This window comes from Cavia porcellus, unplaced genomic scaffold, assembly GCF_034190915.1.
Source record: "Cavia porcellus strain 051 isolate PalLab524CR breed Dunkin Hartley unplaced genomic scaffold, mCavPor4.1 scaffold_19, whole genome shotgun sequence".
NCBI lineage: Eukaryota > Metazoa > Chordata > Mammalia > Rodentia > Caviidae > Cavia > Cavia porcellus.
In genome coordinates, this window is record NW_026947502.1 from 44229924 (window position 1) to 44248176 (window position 18253).

The window sequence follows — 18253 nt, forward strand, 5'->3', positions numbered from 1 at the left end:
AGCAGAGATGGGACCTACCACTGAGCTCCTGCGTGCCACCCTTTGAGGTGCTCCTGGATGGACTGGTGTAGGCTCCCCTTGCTAGGAAAGCTATGTCCATGTTAGTGGAAAAGCCAGCAGTGATGTGCATAGGATAGGGAAGGACAAAAAGGCAGATCTGCAGACAGAGGAGCCTCTCAGGAGCTATACCCACCCTAACCCTGTCCCCTGTGTCAGCCCCAGCCCAGGACCCAACTGCTCTGGTTCTGCCTACTCCGCCCCTGGAGGACACATTTGGCTAGAAGGACCCACAGAAGTGAGCACCCAGTTTTCTTTGCACAGAATCCTGTAGGACCTGAAGCTGGTGAATACCAGAAACCTTCACCTATCCCCAGGCTCCTGGCTAGCTCCCACCTGGCTGCTTCAGTGCAGTAGCTGTGCATACCCACAAGCTGTTCTCCCAATAGGTAGTTTCTTTCTGCCTTAGACCGTGCTATTTTCTGGCCACCCTCCCCCAGGCTACCCTGTTGTATGTCCACCAGCTGCTGCCACTTGGGAGCCCAGCCTCCACGGTTCCCAAGTAGCTACATACACAATAAGCACATCCAGATGGGAACTCATGTGAGTTATCCTCAGATGTATCACCTGAGCCAAGACCAGCAACCTAGAACACGGTAGGCATGCGCTATTTCACAAACAGGTAGGTAGGTAGATGGTGCCCAGAGGTCCCCATTCCTTCCTGAGAGGCGGCAGGGCTGGGGTAGTGTAAAAAGCACAGCCTTGCAGATCTCAGCATGCTGGCTTGTTTGATAGCCTCATGAAGGGAACCCATTTCTCCAGTTTTGAAGAGCAGGCACAGAGAAAGGAAACAACTTTCGAAGATCACCCAGCAAGCTGGCCATCAAAATGATAGAGGCCTTCTGTGTTGTCTGTTGGTGTCTCCAAGCAGAGGTCCACTGGGAGGTTAAGGCAAATCAGGGTGCATTTCAACTTTGAGTGAAACAGAACATGGAAACTGGATCTTGTACTTCATCTGATCCTCATCTTCCCCAGTAAGTGTGTTTCCTTTTATGACCTGGCATGGCAATCAGCAGGAGGGTCTTGGGAAGCTCGCTCTTGATCCTGTCTTGCATAATTCTAAATGACAAGAATAGTGCACAAGCAAAGTAATCAATAACAAGAATAAGACAGAAAAACAATGATTGCTATTCTTCAAATTTATAGACCTAAAAAGCATCTGATAATTAGGTGATTAGGGTCGGCTGTACATTTTCTGGCCCACTTGATCCAAGAAGGTGCCTCAAGTCTGCAAGACACCAGTCACCTGCCTACATGAACTATCCTAGGTCAGCTTCCAGCATGATGCACTTTGGGCGAGAGTCCTCCAGTTGCTTAGGCAACCAGTTTTGCAAATAATTACCTTCATTGCCTGATCCCTTGTCTCTCAATTTTATTGGACTGTTGTGCAGTGTCTTAGTTACTTTTCTCTCGTTGCTGAGACAATGTACCTAATACCCAAAGTTAAAGGGAAAAAGGCTTATTTAGCTACAGTTTGTAGAGGTTTCAGTTCATAATCTGCTGACCCAAGATCAGGTGACATGACAAAGGGGCAGAGAATAGTTCATGGTGCCCACAAGGTAGCAAAACCAACAAAGGTCCTTAACAGCATCTTTCTGCCCTTTTTATACTCTATCTAGGCTATAGGGATTAGGGCAGTGCCAAACCAATCAATGGGTTGATTTAGTAATCATACACCTTTAATCCCAGCATTGCAACATGAATCAATCACATGCTGTACATCCAGCCACCTCTGAAAAATCCCCACCTATGACTACATGAGGATTGTGGCGGGGGGGGGGGGACATCTAAACACAAGCTATAACATGCGGTAAGTGACCAAATATGAGGGCCTAAGAGAAAGGACACTCTGTGGCACATTTCGGGGTTCAGCACCTGCTGGGAAATTCATATCTCTTTCCATGGTGGAATGGGGGGTCCATTTTCACTGTTAATTTTTGTTAATCCCTAATCTAGCTTGCACAGCACCTACCCTTCTTGCCCCCTACATGCTTTCTAATCTTTCACCTTTCCCTGCCCCAAATCTCGGGCTCTCTGTTCCAGTCACTCTGCTGGGACAGTGTATCTAGCCTTCCCTGTGAGCTCCAAAAAGCTGGAGTCTCCTTCAATTACCATGTTCCTGGTGTCCCGAGGCAATTGGGGGTCACAGAGAATTGTAATTGCAAGATATGATTCTATCCTTCTGACATTCCCTGAATGTTCACCCTCTGCCAAACTGAAACCCCATCCCTGAGTCCACATCCTCCCTCTGGAGAAAGCCTCGCCACCACCTCTCCAAGATTAGGGGACAGAGCTCAGCAAGGTGAAGTAGAGAGAGAAACCCAATCCCAGTGAAGCAGCACTCCTGGCTGCAGAGTGGAGTGGACAAGGCCAGAGGGAAGGAAAAGGATTCTGCAAGAAGTGGGCAAAAGAGAGGCTCTGCACTGTTTCCAGAGGGGGGAAATGGAGCTTTGGAGGTAATGCTGATAGACGAAAAGGTGGAAGTGGAATCAGGACCTGGTTTCCCAAATCCCAGACCCAGACCTGGCCTGGGAAAATTATATACTATAGAAAGTATCCCACCCACCATACATGAGCCCTGGGCCCGCCACACCTGGAAGCATGACCCACAGGAGGCCCTGGAAGTGCAGCAGGAGAATTCAGACAGCCTTGGTGGGTAGGATTAGCAGGTGAACTTGGAGGAGGATAAACACAAGGTCAGCACTAAGTGGATTTCCAGAAAGCTGCCTCCAGCCCAGCAGCCTGGCCCCAGACCCAGCATGACCAAAAGGAGGGGCCCATGAAGAGCCAGCCACAGGAGTTCTGGGTAGGCTGATAGCAAGAGCAACAACATTTGAGCCCCACCCCTGGGCACACAATTTAACCTTGGTCCCAGGCTCCATTTCCTGCTCCATAAATGGGGATCATTGTAATAGCTCCAATTGCACAGGGCCAGTGAGACCAAGTGAGAATGGATGGACAAATGCTGTGATGCCTGCCTGTAGTTCCAGCTACTCAGGAGGTTGATGCAGAGGATCACAAATCCAAGGCCAGCCTGAGCAATTCAGTGTGACCCTGTCTCAAAATTAAAAAGGGCTGGGAGTGTGCCCCAGTGGTAGACTGTTTGCCTAACATGCTATAGGCCCTGGATTCCATTCCCAGTACCAAAAATAGATCAGTTGTTTCTTCCTGACGTGGTGAATGTGCCCATAAATATCAATAATGAGTGTCCTTCCAGAATCAAAATTAGCTTTCACCATCGGGGGACAGACATGGGCAGCAATGTCCTGGACAGGGAACAGAAACTGCTGAAAGGAACAAGGTCTTTCAAGAATATGGGTAAAGCGCTTCATGTCTCCCATTCCTAAATGCTTCATAATGCAACCGTGTGGCTGTCATGGTGGAAAATGTTCATTGTATACTAGTTATGCATTGGTTTACAGACATTCACTTTTTCTCTGAGCATGGGGAGTCCCGAGAAGTGAAGCCAAGCAGTGCCAGCCTCAGGTCTCATTAGAGGCTGTCACCTGTGGCTAGCCACCTGTGGCTGGGATGTTCTTCCAAGCTGACTTGGTGTTGCAGCTGACCAATTGGCACAAGTCGGCTGCAGCCTGATGCCTCCTTCAAGGAGCTGTGCCCCCTCATATCAGTCCATCCCTCCAGCTGCAGTGCACTGCACATGTTACCTAGCCAGAGGCCACACGGCTGTGCATAGCTATCTGTCACCCAGGCTGCGGTGTGGGATGAGCCAAGAAGCAAGAACAAAAGCAAGACCAGCCATCTCTTCGGGGGCCACAGACATAGTTGGACCTTCCCAAGAGCTACTCAGTCCAACCCTAGGCCAGAGTGGAAGTGGAGCAGTGTCACAGCAGGACTCCTGAGACTCCAGCAAGTAGTGGGGAACTGGGAGGACTGAGCTGAGACCTTTTGCCAGTTTAATCCTCCTGGCTCTTCTTGGCCCCTTCACTCCATCTGGCACCCACTGCTGCATTTGGTGACCTCAGCCTGGACCTGCTGGACCTAGACATGCTGCCTTGGTGCCCCCTTGTGGTGTGAGTGGGCAGGGCCGTGTGTTAATGCCTCACTGTCCCTGTGGGACACTGTTGATATTTCTGAACAGGAGGCCTACAGCTCCACACTGCATGACATTGCTGCACTAGGTAGCCCATTCTGCCTGAAGCACCCTCCCAGCCTCGTGTCATCTGCTAGGATTCAAGGACAATGACAACAGAGTGCTGGCACATGACACTAAAGCTCACCCTGTTCTGGACAAAGAACAAGGTACAGAGAGGCACAGCCACATCCTGGGTCTGGTTCCTCACCCTCACCGGTTACCTGCCTCCTCGGCAACAGAACATGAGCCATGTGAGCCCGCAGAGACCCGAGGTTCTGCGTGCTCTGAGACTGTATGCCCACACACTTGACTGAGGCTTCATGCAGTGCCACCAAAAGGGGACCGATTGAAGAAGTTAAGAGCTCCTGTCCCTCCTACGGCCCAGCTAGGCCTGGAATAGGGCTGGGGAGGGACAAAGCAGGACTGTGGTCCTTGTCCACCCTTGGGGGCAGGCCTGGTTACTGGTGGGTGTCAACGAGCCAGTCAACGCGCCCTCCCCCTCCACCTCCATGATCATCCAGAGACCATAATCCTGGGAGAAGCATCCTCAGTGCCTGGGGATCCTGGAGGTCTGCTGACCAATGTTGTTCATGGGGAAGCAATGTCTTCTCTCCATTTCCACTGCAGGAAGAGCCTGATTCCAAGCTCTTCCCAGGCTCTGGGGCTCTAAGTAGATAGTGTCAGTGCTGCTCATGGGCTAACGCTGCAACACACACTGGAAGGGGCACTGTGCCCCAATAGAAGTTGGAGGTACAGCACCTGTGGGGAAGGGAAGAGCTCAATAGACACCAGTGCTATTACAGAGAGACTATGGTTTTGGGAAGGAGTATGTGGCCAGGGTAGGCAGTTAAGTCAGGAATGACATGGGGGAATCCCACAGGGGTTTCTCAGTGGGGAAGAACTAAGTCTATGAAGGGGATCCCTGCCGGAGGGAAACTCCTCTTCAGAGATCAGTGGCTGAGGTGGGGGCACCCTAACCTTCAGGCAGTGAGTATGGGGCTGCTCTCCTCCCAGCCCTCTGCCTCACCACCCACAGGCAGAAGCCCCTGTTCCCCAGCACCTCAAGCCCCCAGGGCCAACACTTCTACACTGCAACACACACATGATAGACCCCCTCCCCACATGGATTGGAGTCCCAGCTTTGTGACCTTGAGCAAGCCACTCACCTCTCTGAATTGTATGTTTCTTTTCTATAAAGTGCAGTGACGATGATGCCTTTGCAGAGCTGCTGCCTAGGATCCTTGAGCCTGCCTGAGTGTCTGCATCAGGCTCGGTGCCCAGCCATGGAGCTTAGGAAATGCCATTCATAAACTTCCTCCTGGTCCTGCCTTTAGCACTGAGCATGGAAGGATTGCCTAGGATATGAGCCTCAGAGGAGCAGCAAGAATTCCTGTCCTTCTTCCTTGCCCTTCTTCCTTGTCCTTCAGTTTCCTGGACCCTCTTTGACCACCAGTTCCACAGGGCTCAGAGACACTCTGCACCCAGGAGATCTCTGCGCTGACCTTAAGGCTCACAGTTCTCAACCCGAGCAATTTGGAGGTTTGTGATTTGGTCATACACATCAAAAAATCTTTGTGATTAGGTTTTTCCCTTCTCCCTAGATTAAATTAAGGTCTCTAAACTTGAGGGGAGGAGGCAGGAGAGACAAGAGATAGAAGGGGAAGGGGAAGGCAGAATGAGGAAGTGGTAAAGGTTCTGGTGACTCTGCCCTGATTCCTGCCTGTCCCTCAGCAGATGAGGCTCTGAAGGAAGGTGACAAGGGAGTGGTATGGGCTGGAGCTCAGGCAGGTGGAGAACAAAGCAGGGGATTGCTGCTGGAACAAAGCAGTGGACAGTTTTGCAGGGAGCTGGGATGGGAAAAATCAGCAGCGGAAGCTGTTGGGCCAGGGTATGTCTCTGTGCCTGGCATGTGTGCAGGCACCCTTGGGGAGCACAATGGGGAGAACAGAGGGCAGCCATGAGACAGGAGACCTTGCAGTGAAGTCATGGGGCCCCAGCCCGGGTGCTGCCTGGACCAAGGGCAGGTATAGGTCAAGAAAACCTGATGCTCCAGCTATGGATCCAGGCTGCGGGAGTCCAGCATGGCAAGCAGGCTGCTCTGGGACCTAAGACCCTTGTCCTCTCCTTTTGTGTATTTGTCTCCACTGACCCAAAGTGCCACCCAATGTCCCACCTCCCATGTCCTGAGCAGCAGGCACTCAGTGACTACATGCATTGAGTGAGGTCAAACAGGAAACTCGTCATCTGCGAGCAGTGGCCACCAGAGGGCAGCATGGCTCTCCATAGCCCAGCTCCCCTACTGATGTGCCTTCAGTGTGCCTCCAGGAGGAAGCTGGCCACTTCCTCTAGGCTGCTAAGCACTCCTGGGGGCTGCTGACTTCTTCCCGTGGTAGCTTTCTCCTGGGGACTGAGCCTTCATCCCTGAGAAGCTGCCATTGACCCAGCACAGAGTGAGCTTTCTGTGTAAATGTATGTAAATGGTCTGCCTAGTTTAGCAATTTGGGTTGCATATTGATGTTAGATACATTCACCAGGACTTGGTATACAGCTGGCTGGACTAACAAAGGGACAGCCTTGGAGAGGCTGTCTTGTCTGGGGCACATGCCCCCAGAGAGCCTGCTCCTCACTTGCAAGCGATGATAGACCTACAGGTGGTGCCTTACAGGAGTGATAAACTCATGGGGCCTGAGTAGCATTGTTTTGGGGCTTGCAAGATACTAGGAAGGGCAGACCCACAGGTGACGGTACCTGCTAAGGAAAGGCAGTGAGATCATGAGGCACCAGGAGCAGGTAGAAGGGCTTGACCAGCAAAGCGGGGCACTCAGTGAAGCACGCCCAGATGGTAGGGGCCTCAAATACTACCTGCCCTGCTCAGGCTTACCAGGGGTGTACACTGTGTGCCAGATCGTGGGTCTGACACGTTTTCTGCTGTGTCTTTATCCTCTTTCAGCAGAGCCTCAGGTGAGGTGGGAAATGCCCAGAGCCAAGCACAGAGGAGTGAAGGGCAGGAAGCCCAGCCTGGATGTTGGGGATGCCTTGGAGTCACCCTACAAGAAAGGTGGGGCAGACCTGGGTTGTGGCTAGTGGAGAAATTTGTTGAGTTCAGCAAGAGCTGCCCACATGTGAAGAGGGTTGCCCACAAATGTAATGAAGAGCAGACAAAAGCAGATTCTGCCCTGGCAGGGCAGTGGGCACCCTGTCCCTGGAGGTAACAGAGGCCGACAGAGTTCCTGGGATAGATCTGGGAGGAGCCCAGAGAGGAAAGCTGCCTGCTGTCTGTCTAGCACTAGTGTCTGAAAGTCCTTTTGGGGAATTCTCCTCAGAGCTATTTTACGAGGTACAAGAGGACCGGGCTTGATCCAGCCCCACCATGTATGAGTCCAAACACGGCATCTTGCTGCAGGGCCCTCACCTCACTCCAGGCCTGGTAGGGGATGTGCTGCCAGGGCATACAGACAGACACCTCATTCCAGGAAGCCAGAACCCCTGACACTGGGAGCAATCTGGAGCTGTCCACAGAGGCAGAGGCACAGAGCTCGGTGTTCCTCATACCCTGCTGTTCAGCAGCCACTCGTGCACTCACCTGACACCCAGAGCAGCAGGACAAGGTGGTCTCAAGCAAATGGGCAATGGGAGATGCCATCAGGCTGGAATGGGCATATGCCAGTGGCTCCATCAGTTCCTCCCTGCCCAGGCAATGATCATTCATCTCCCCGGATCTCAGACAGGCGGGGACAAGTGACCTTGGAGGATGGCTGATATGGTGACTTTGTATGTGTATATGTAAAGCAGTACCACACAACCCTGAAAAGTGAAAAAACATTCTAAATGCCCACTAGCCATCAGAGGAGGGACAGGGGGACAAACTGACTATGTGTGATGTCCCTGCAGCTGCATGGCCTGTCCCAACATACACAGGCACTCTGGTCCAACATGTGCTGCAGCATGAAAAGACCTTGAAAACCTCATGCTCAAGGAAAGACGTCAGAGATTGAGGACCCCTACCGTACAGTCCCATTTCTATGACACGTCCAGGAAAGGTAAGTCCACTGAGACAGAACGCAGACTGGTGGTCACCAGGCCTGAGGGGAAGAAGGAGCAGGGTGAGCACTAAGGAGCTTGGGGCTCCCTTCGAGGGTGTGAGAAATGTTTTGAAAGTAGACAAAGGTAGCAGGTTCTGCACTGTGGAAGTCACTGAACTGTATACTTTAAAGCGGTTGATTCTGTGTTATGTGTGTTTCCTGATTGAAAACAGGATGCTGATGTGAAGGGGAGGGGGTTACTAAGCCCGAGCTGGAAGGCTAAGGAGCCCTGGCAGACAGATGCTGCTGCCCTCCCAGGTGTCCCCTGAGGTCAAACATGGCCACACTACTGACTGTGGCCTTCGGAACATAAGCAGAAGACAAGGGCACTTCAGGGACAAAGCATTCAGAGCAGTGCCTGCTTCTCTCTCCTCTCCTTGCCACCACAGTGCCTGGATCCTCCTATGTGATGGTGGCACCCCTGTCACCTGGAGACTGCAGGCCCACAAAGGGGCAAGAATCCCACCCCTTCCCTGTTGTTCTTCAAGGATTTGTGGCATGAACAAGAACCAGACTGGCCAACAATTTGGGGCTATGATGTTGTAGCACAGTGCCCTACTCACTTGCCACTCTAGGGCTGAGGTGAGGGGGAGCCAGATCACACAAGGGAAGGGCACTGTTGGGTAAGGAACAGCAATGCAAAGGTCCTGAGGCAGGTGTGTGCCTGGCATGCTCCAGGACAGCCAGGAAACCATCATGCCCAAGCCTGAGGTCACAGTACAAGGCTACACTCTGTGGGCCCTGAAGCTGCTGGGACATGCAAGGCTATGGTCATAGGTGTGGCAACTGCTAATGGCCATGAGCCCAGAGAGATCAGTCAGACTTTTGCACTAGGAGATACTCAAAAGCCATATACAGAATGGGGACTTTGGGAAACAAGTGACAGAAACTTGGAGTCCACTGGCTTTCACAGGAAGAAAATTTATGATCTCATATAACAGAAAGTAGGTTTCAGACACAGGATGCTCTGGCTCCAGATGTGCCTCTCAGATTCTTACCACCCCATTCTCCATGGGCTCTCCTCAGGGTCACAGAAAGGCTGCTGTCTACCAGGAGACAGGAGAGAACACAAGACCCATGGCCAATCCTTTGGTCACCTCTCCTTGGCCCAGATCAGTCTAGGCTTACCAAGCCCTCATCAGATCCCTAGCCAGGAGGGAGACAGTGATTGGTTACTCAGTAGTGGTGTAAACTCCCTACCCAGTCATGCAGAAAAGGCTCTGGGTGGCCAGAGCTAGGCCCTGGCTGCAGCCTTGAAATTTTGTCCAGCTATAGCCCCACTCAGGCAGCGCCCACAGCTTCCCACTACCTGCAGGGAAGAACCAAAGCCCTGAGCCTGGCATTCCACGATCCCCGTCTTTTTCCTTATAAAGCAGCCTTGCGACGATTCTAAGAAGTTAATACATCTACTTACCCTCCTGCCTGAGAGTTGAGGAAATCAGAATCAAGGCACCAGGTAATTAGGTAAGGCACCCAGACACACAACCAGGAGTTGGAGGCACAATTCACGCCTGACTAGGGCCTAGACCAACTGTGCTAGGCCACTCTCTGTAGATAACACCAGCACCTTCCCTGCTGACTTGCTTCTCCATCTGCACGGTCATTTCAAGAATCCCCTCCTCCAAGAAGCTTTGCTGGGCTCCCTCTTCCTTGCCAGCAGAGACCTGGGGGCCTGAGGCCTCAACTCTACTCCAGGCTCTAGGCCACTTCTGAGACCTCACCTGTGAATCCGTGGCAGGCCAGGGACAGGGAGGCCTGGGGCCAGGGAAAGGCTGCCCTGCCCTTTGGGCTTCCTTCCTGTACCTGGAGTCCCACTGAAGGCGCCAGTGTAAACAGCCCGAGGCAAGGCAACCAGGAGGAAGTGTCAGGCGGGCCTTAAACAAACCTGGTCCGGAGACGAGGAGCAGGCGCAGCCCCGAGTATTTGAACAGGATTGAAACTGGACTAGGTTTACAGAGAGAAAAATAATTATCCACAAGGCCTCACATAAAGTAAAGCCTGTTTGTCCCTGAGACAGAGTGGGTGAATAGAGAGCCTGGGAGGGCACTTGTGACCAGGTGGCTGCCCATCTCCAGTCTGGCACTGGGAAACCAGCAGCCTGATGAACTGCATCCACTCTGGCAGCATGCCAGCATGCTGCCTTGGTGACCGTCACCCCTGATTTGTAAACATACTCGTGCCCAGAGCAATTTTGTAAACGTACTCACACCCAGACCTTCAACATCACCCTTCCAGACCAACAGCAGGCACCTGCATTGGGTTGAGATGTCCTATGGTCCTGATGCCCAGCAGGTGTGGGCCCACACTGCTCCTCTCTCATGTCTGATTCACATGCCCATGGCCAGTGCCCAAACAGCCCATCCTCTCAGTTACTCAATATATAGCCCACACAGCGCTGTCTTCATACACATAGGGAAACTGAGGCACCAGAAAGCTAAGTGACTTGCCTCAGGTAGGAGGGAACAGGGCCAGGGTTGGGACCCAGATCTGTCATCCTGAAGTATCTCCATCATTCTGCCATGAGTCATTTTCTCGTGGCCTCCTCTGTCAGATTTGGGTCCCCAGGGCAGGACTGTCCCACCAGAACTGGCACTGAAACAGGACTGCTTTCTCTCTCTCCTCACCTTCTCCACTGCATGTCCTGTGGGGCTCACTGCATGCTGGAAGCAGGCGCCTGTTTTGGGACCCTAACTTTGACTGCCCATGTGTAGCCCAGGGCCCCATCTCAAGCCTTGGTGCTACAGTTCTTTGGAGCTGGGGATCTGCAGAAGGTGCCCTTCTGGGTAGGACAGGACAACTGAGTAGTTAACCATTGCCAAGCCAGTAGGTTTGATTCATGGATTCAGATGAAGGGTGAGGGAACTCAAGACTCACAGCCCCGCACTCAGCAGGAAAAGCACTGGAGCAGGGGCAGATAACACCCTCACCCTGAGCTCTCCTGGGGTGATGATTCTCATTCTTTAGGCTTTGGGCTCCTCATCAGAAAACTAAGAAGCCTGGACTAAGTCCAGTTGGACCAAACTGCATGCAGTGTTGGTCCACTTGACCAGCTCCCTGCAGGTGTGGAGGTGTCCACCAGGATCAGTGGGTACAAAAATCTGATTGATTAGTAATAACTGCTGAGACCTTGATTGATTAGCAATGGCCCTGATTGATTAGTGATGCCTGCAGGGGATGCTGGTCCAGCTTTTCCTATTGCACTGTAGGAGTGAAAGTTTTCTCAAAAAGACATTTCTGCTGCTAGAGTACAGGTGTGGTCATAATATGCAAGGGACCATAAAATCTGAGTTCTGAGGGCTGGACATTTCTTGTAGATGAATAAATATAGAGCAGTGGAAAGAAGAAATTAGTACTCCCTTGCTTTCCCACCACCTAGAAAAAATCCCAGTAGCACATTGGCTGAGTTGTTGCCAGCCCTTGTGTGGAAGAGTGACTTTTTCGTATTCTTTTAGGAAGACAAGGACACACTTTGTGTCACATTTACAGAGGGCACGTGCTCATCACAGTTTCCTAACAAGGCCAGAATGTACAAAGTTGAGACTCCAAAGCCACCTGGGGGTTGCTAACCAGAAATGGCCTTTGGCAGTACTACCCAGCCCCAGGCAGGTTCTGTGCCTGGGCTTGCCCTGGAGAAATGAAAGATGTACAGGGAAGACCTGGTGCTGAGTCCCTAAAGATGTTGAGAGACCCTTCCAGTTCCCTCCAACCTTATCAAGATCAGGCTGGGGATATAAATTGACCCCAGAGGGGTGTGTGAGGCCTGGGGCAGAGATGTTCCCCAACAGTTCACTGGGCCTACCCTCACTCTGACTTCTGCTTCCCCCGGAAGTTTAGGAAGCCTTTGAATACAGTGGTTCTAATCTTAGTGGGTGCGCAGGTTCTTGCCGACACTGAGAGATTCTCACATGCAGATTCTTGGGTATGTGATTTCACTGAAGCCCGGAATCCTGAATCCATTGTTCTGAGTCAAAGGAGGTTGAAGGGCCAAAAGAAGCTCTAGGCTCCTCCCACTCTGCCTGTGAAGTCAGATTGGTCCAACATCCTGCCTATGGGCAGGGGCTCTGAGGCCCTGTCCTTCCAGCAGCAAGAAGGGAGTAGTCCCATGGGGGTAGTTGAGTCTACCCATCCTAGCCCTGTTCCCCACTGTTGATTTCCACTGTGTGCTCCAGGAGCAGGTAGAGTAGAGGACTCAGTGAGTGTGCTCCTAACAGTCACACTATTGCAGGTCCTTGCAGGAACTCTGACTACCATCATAACAATTATCATCATTGTCATCAGCATCAGTGTGATGTCCTTCTAATTGGTTTTGCTTGTCAATTCCTATGTCACACCAGCTCTCACACCCCAAAGGACTCAGGACTGTTGCTCAGTGTGGATACCCCACTTGTTTCCTGAGGACAGGTAAGGAAGGGATTAGAGCCCAGAGACTAGCAAGGACTTAAACCATGATCCTCACCAAAAACAGAGGCCCAGGGCCACTCACTTTACAAGGTCAACATGTAAGCCAGGTTGTGGCCATCAGAAATTGCCTTTGATTGGAGCAGCTGGAAAACAGGCTCCTTCTCTGAGGCCCCACCACATCCATTTCCCAGCTACACCTCAGAAGCAGGGCCACTGGCCCTTGCCAGGAAGGCCTGGTGCAGCCAGCTCCAAGTCCAAGGGATGAAAAGGGGGGTAGCATGGGACTTCAAGTAGCTGCCTGGGGCAGGGACAGGGCACAGAGGTCACAGCAAATACACCCGACTCTGAGCCCTGGCACTGATCACACTCTGAGCTCTGACCCAGGCCTCACTGCTGACCTCTTGCTGGCTCCATAGCACATCAGGAGAGAAGGATCATTCTCATTTCAGGTGAGCAGACTGGGGCTCCACAGCTGTTCAGCTGCCGAGCTGGGCACAGAGCTCAACCAAACTCCCTTGCCCCAGAGCTTCTATGGACCTGGCCTCACCCGGGGACTCAGGGGAGCAGGGAGGCTGGGAGGAAAGAATGCGCAGTTGAGCACAGAGCATTCAGTACCCAGGGCTGAACAATGGACATGCAAAGACAGTGAGGAGCTGATTGAAGCTGGGCCTGCGGGGGACTAAGCTCTCCTGGAGCCTCCTCCCGATGATGACTCTGCACGGATGGGCAGATAATCTCTTAGGGAGTAGCACAGTGTCAGGAAAGGTCCTTCTAAAGTGAGACTGGAAGATATCCTGGCCCCCTAGAGTAGTCCCCCCCAGCCACTGACCTCTTCTTCAAGCCTGCTTACTCCTCCGCCAAGTAGGAGAGACAGTGAGATACACACTCAGCACTGGGAACTCTCAGGGCTACATGCATTTTAGCATCTGCTTCAGACTTTGGAAAAGCTCCTGCCATATGCACATATGGCATGTTGGGTTACACACATGTGCTCACACAAACACTCCCCCAGAGCCCGCGGACCCCCTCCCCGGACACTGAGCCTTCCCCAACAGCCACCTTGGGGCACAGAGCAATATAGCAGGTCTTGAGTGCTCGAAAGCTGCAAATAACCAGCTTGCTGATGGAAGAGTTTGTCAAAGGAGCCCAAATGCCCTCCCCGCCTCCAGTAGTTTGGATCTAGGATCCTGGGTGGGGGCCACACAGGGGGCAAGTGGATCTGGCTGCACCCCCAACAGGCCCACCCTACCTGGATGGCCCATGGGCTGGTGCTGCCAGCTCCCAGATGCTCTGATGCCAGTGCCGCCACACACACACCCCCTCTAAGCCTGGGACGGCTTGGCACTGACTGTGGGGAAAGTGCTAGTCCTCGCCAAGAACAGCATCCCTCCTCCTGTTCCCACCCGCGGCCCACCAGTGCTCCTGTGAGCGGTGGCAGGGAGCAGAAGGCAGAGGTCTTCTGCAAACAGTACTGAAAACCCGGCCAGAAGATGAAGCAGGAAGGAATGGGAACAGACAATAAGAAGAACTTCCTCTTCATAAAAGGATGTACATCATCCTAGAAGGCTGTTGGAGGAAGTTCTTTGTTTTTTGTTTTGGTTTTTTGAGTCGGTGTCTCACTATGCAGTTCAGGCTGGCCCTGAACTCACTATGTACCCCAGGCTGTCCTCAAACTCACAGCAATCTTCCTGCCTCAGCCTCCTGAATGCAGGGATTACAGGCATTATAGGATTATAGGCAAGCCCAGCTGCTGGGGAAAGTTTACAAAGGCAAAAAAAGGCCCATGTCATACTGCATCCCTGCCCTTCCTGCCTATCTTTTAGTTATCTATTTATTCATTTTTTTGTACCAGGAATTGAACTCAGGACCTCACACTTGCCAGGCAGGTGTTTATGCCACTGAGCTATATCCCCAGTTCCCCTGTCTATCTTTCAAATGAGTGAGTCTTTGTGTTTACTGAGCGTATGCCTTTCTGTATGTACAGCACCACATCTGAGAGGATGAAGCAAGAAAAACTAGTCCTGTTTCAAGGGGAGCCAAACATCCAGGTAGAGACAGAGTTAGCCTAAAAATACCCCAGAAAGTGACCCAGAGCCAAAGCAGCCTTGGCATTCAGGGCTCAGAGAGGCCTGAGGGTGGGTCCCCCAGAAAAGGCAACCTTAAAGCCTAGGACGGGTGTGTGTCTGGAGAGGGCCGGGAAAGGTGCGCCAACATGCAGAGCACAGCGGTGCAAAGGTGAGAAGAGGGTGCAGCTCCAGCACAAAAGACCTCAGGATCCTGCTTCCATCTCAGCAAATGGAGCTGGTGAGTGTTGCTCAGGGAGAGTTTGTCATGGAAATTTTGACCCAGGTCACTTAAAAGTGACAATGTCCTAAAAATTGAGAGTCACAAGAAGGCCCAACTGCCTTCAGGCCCGGCTGCCTCCTTTCTGGCTGTGTGATCCTGGGCAGGTGAATTCCCTTCTCTGACCCTCCTATTCCTCTGAGATGTGCCAGGGTGCCCATTATGATTGATACACTGGATCAACTTGAGAGGTTTAGAAGTTTAAACTGAGAGACTCAGCAGGGATCCAGGATCCTTACTTTGTAAATATCTTCATCCCTTGAAAGAGAAGGGCACAGAGATTTTGTGAGTGCTACATCTACCCTGGGGGGCAGGGCGTGGCCTGCATACAATATAAGGGAGAAAAAGAGACTTACTCTCAGTACCTTCTTTTTTTGTTTTGGCTGCATTTCGGGGCTGCTGTCTTGAAGTGTTGCCGGGTGCCATGACACCCTGCTTGGGAGCCAACTGATTGTAGACTGAAACCTCCACAAACAATGAGCTAAATAAATTTTTCCTTCCTTCATTTTGGCTGTTGGGTATTTTGTCCCAGAAATGAGAGAAAAGTAATCAAGACAGTGCCCTGGCTCATAAGACACATTTCATAGATGGAGCCTAAGGTAGAGCTAAGGTACCCTCTCTCGTCCTGGCATGCTGAGTGACCACAGTCGTTGTAGCAGGATCTCCCCACCATCCCTGTTCTGTCTTACAATGTCTTAGTTGTAGTGGGCATGCAGACTCCCACTGCCATCCAGCGGGCCACCATCCCGTGGGTCCTTGCCCACTGTGCAATTGCACTGCAGAGAGAGCCCTCCTAGACAGGTGTCCCCAATAACCACAGTTTTCTATCCCTGCCCAGCAGCAGGCTCTCAGCCAGAACCTGCACAAAAGGCCCAGGGAAGGCATTACCCTGGCCCAGCTCTGACCCCACAGAGGCAGCTTCCTGTGTATAAGGCAAGGAAAGCCAGCTGAATGGGCCACATGAGACGTCCCCAGTCAAATTGCCACCATTCTCCCATTGTCCTCCCTTTCTGGGGACCCACCCAGCATATTCTGCACTGAGCCTTGATGGCACTGAAGGACCAGGAGGAGAAAGAGTGCCCACCCCCACTGCAGCCTGGCTGGTGGGTGCCACAGAGGGAGTCCTGCCAGGGCCTTAAGGGAGCTGAAGCTTTCCCCATCTGTTTCCCCATCTATAAAAAGTGGCCCAGCTGGATGGCCTCAGGGTTCTCTGGTTAAGGTATGCCTCCCAGAGGCCTTCCTGTCCCATCTACAGGCTGAGACCCAGGAAAGCAGATGGCCAGCCAAGTCCACATCCCACACCTTCAACCTTCACCCCAGGCTCCTTAGCTCTGACAGAACTGGTATGATCAAGGGGAAACCAACAGGCCAAAGGCCAGGCCACTTCCTCCAGCAAGCCCCCCAGGAGACCTGGGACTTTCCCTTCTCATCCTCATGGCCAAGCCCTTTTGCCCCATCACTGGTCATTCCCCACAGTGCCCCCCACCCCCCGCTGAGCCCCATGAGGAGGGGGGGCCAACAGCACCCGCAGCCACACCATCTGGCCACATGGGGACTTGTTAAACTCTATCCTGGCCTGGGAAAGGAGCCGCTCACAGGACAGGTCCTTCTATGGTTCTGATGAGGCCTGGGATGCCTTCTCGTCCCATTTATCATCTAGCCCAGGATCTGCTGTGCCCCATTCCCTGTGTTACCTTGGGTCTTCATCCCTCTCTGGGCATCAATTTTGCTATCTGCAAGAGAAGATAAAACAGGACGAACTCTGCTGGGACTTCTGAGGGATAAGTGGGACAGGGAGAGCATCCCAGGCCATAGAGGGACAAATCTCCAAGTGGGGTTCCAACAGTCACCATGGAATGATTCCCCAGAGCTCCAGAGCCAACTTCCATGCCTGGAACACTAACTTGGCATGGACACAGTGCTAAGTGCCTGGGAATCTCCCCAGCAGGCAGCCATGGCCACGTTCCAGTCTAAAGCTGGCCAGGTGGGCTACAGACACCTGGACACACCCCAGCCCGCCCTCCCCATCCACAGAGGCTATCTCAATTTCCCCCAGGGACCTTGTCCTTTCTGCTTCAGCCCCTTCACCTGTGCCCCATGCCTTGGACCTGATGATGGAGGCCATAGGCCCAGGTTCAAGTAGCCCCTGCTCCCTGCTGTGGGCCTGGCTTCCTCCAAGCCTCTCTCCTTGATTCCTATCACCTGTAGATTGTCAGAGGTGACAAGGCAGGGCAGGTGATAGGGTGCCCCTTTCCTACCACCAGTAAAAGCAAGGTGTCTCCAGCTGTGTGGAGACACTGGGGGGACAGAGTAGAAAGGGCGGGTGGAGTCAATCTTAGCCCAGGGCTGCTGCAGGACAAAGACCCCTTGGTGGGTGCCACCTGGCCACTGGCCAGCAAATCTGAGTGCAGAAGAGGACATGGGCACTGGACACTTGAGAAAAAGCCCCTACTTGGAAGCTCTGCACAAACCTTCCTTCCTTGCCACAGCTCCAGCACCCCCAGTGGCAGGTGTCCTGCCCCCCACACACAGCTGGCCTGTGCCTGCCTTCCTAGGCACTGGGCCCTGGGCAGTTGGCCTAGCTGACAACCAGAGCTGTTAGCCTCCACCCATTTGTTCCCAGAACTGTTGAAGGCTAGAATGTCAGGCTAAACATCACCGGTGTCTGGGGGCCCCAAGGTCCTTCACCCTCTCCTGAACCAACTGGTATACGGCCATTCCAGCACCCCCACACTGACATAGCAAGGTTGTGAACCCTTAGATCTACACCATGGCATTTCCAACTCCAGGAGTACAAGACAGAGGGCCCCACAGACTTATCCTCTTGGGAACACACCCCCTTAGACCTGCTCTGGAGTCACTGGGGACTCGAGACTGAAGACAGGGCCAAAAGTAAGGACTGAAACCAGAGGTCAAACTGGCCTCACAGGGCAGATGTATGGCAGGAGCTCACAGGAGGCCACTCTGCCCTGACCAGGGTGGTCTAGATGTTGCTGCTTCCCTCTGTCTCTGTCCCCCAGTTGCCTGATGTACACAGTACACATAAAGCTCCCCACCCCCCGCCCCGCCAAGGAATGGGCACTTCTGTGGTCTGGGCAGGGTTCTCCAGCAGACCAGGCTGCTAATGTCTATGTCCCATGTGGTACCCCCATCTCACCTCTGACCCCAACCAGAGAGTCCGACCTGACCTACAGCCTGGAGAATCACTGCTGTGTCCTGTGTCCTCTGCAGACCAGGAGAAATCTGCCCTGAGCCTCCAGCCCCAGCCTTGTAGGCT

At 52.7% G+C, this 18253-nt stretch overlaps 1 long non-coding RNA gene across 2 annotated transcripts; it reads right to left on the reverse strand.

Moving 5' to 3' along the window:
* Positions 1-596: 596 nt before the first annotated feature.
* Positions 597-9882, reverse strand: LOC134471724 (uncharacterized). Of its 2 annotated transcripts, none has more exons than XR_010041313.1 (2): positions 9647-9882; positions 597-1116 (listed from the first exon to the last, which is right to left on the reverse strand). It is a non-coding gene; the product is annotated as an uncharacterized LOC134471724 (long non-coding RNA). The 2 variants fall into 2 exon arrangements; XR_010041314.1 differs by lacking the exon at positions 9647-9882 and adding an exon at positions 2651-2762.
* Between the last annotated feature and the right edge of the window lie 8371 nt (positions 9883-18253).